Genomic DNA, 1,442 nt, shown 5'->3' on the forward strand with positions numbered 1-1,442 from the left:
TTTAATCGTCAGTGTTTATCAGGACTTACGGACGGGATTGTGTGTTTGCATCTTCGGCGCTCTCTTCATGGGTTGAGAGAGAGAGAGAGAGAGAGAGAGAGAGAGAGAGAGAGCTAGAGTTGCCTCTCTTGCAAGAAAAAGATAATTATACAGTCTTCTACAGGAATGCATATATACATGTATAATGTAAATATATATATATATATATATATATATATATATATATATATATATATATATACATACATATATACATATATATATATATATATATATATATATATATATTATATATATATATATATATATTATTGTAATACAAAACATGTTGGTCAAAGTGGTAAACTGTTGGCATCAAAATTAAATCAACATAAATATTGTGGACGTGTAGGAAATACATCGAGTGCCTTCTTTCTCCATATGAACCATTTTGATCATGCAGTTAACTCGAAAAATTCAAAGGAAATTTTATTTTGTAGATATATTACTAAAAGGAACATTATAGAATCTATCATAATAAAACATGAGTCAAGTAGTGTTTTTACTATTAGCAATGGACAATATCAACTAGATAACTGGGTTTGCGAAATGTATTGTTGACAACTCAGCAACTATGTAATAGACTACGGAGTAGTTTCATTTCCATTTGTAATATTTATAACGTTTATTCTTTAAGTGCAATTCTTAGCAGCGGACGAATTGCGTCTTGGTTAGGCTGTTTATTTGTTCTATATTTTGCGCTTTTCTTTTCGTTTTTATGTTTACCCTTGAAATTTCGAAGGCGTTTTTCATTTTATATTGTACCACGATGAGGCGAATCAAGAATCCTGCTGGCTCTTTGTATATATATATATATATATATATATATATATATATATATATATATATATATATATATATATATATATATTTATATATATATATATATATATATATATATATATATATATATATATATATATATATATATATATATATATATATATATGTATGTATGTATATGTATGTATAGTATATATACAGTACATATATATTTATATGTGTGTATATATATATATATATATATATATATATATATATATATATATATATATATATATATATATATATATATATATATATATATGTATATATATGTATATATATATATATCACTATGCAACAAAAGTCTGTATCTGACACCCAACTATTTCATATACCCGTGAAAATTCATTTTAAAAACTAAATAAAAACTAATTACACAAAGACTCATTTTTACCCCGCGCAGCTTTGCTCCTCGTGTGGTAATGAACTATGCATTTCGGGAAGGAGAGGAAATGACATTTCATCTTGACCCCATTAAGGACCTGCCATTTTCGCCAGATATGAGATTTTGGACCGCTCTCTACTGCTCCGGGTGGTAGATCTTTTCTCAAGAACTCCAATTCTGAGGAAATTTGTTT

The sequence above is a fragment of the Macrobrachium rosenbergii genome, chromosome 52, assembly GCF_040412425.1.
Source record: "Macrobrachium rosenbergii isolate ZJJX-2024 chromosome 52, ASM4041242v1, whole genome shotgun sequence".
Taxonomy (NCBI): Eukaryota; Metazoa; Arthropoda; class Malacostraca; order Decapoda; family Palaemonidae; genus Macrobrachium; species Macrobrachium rosenbergii.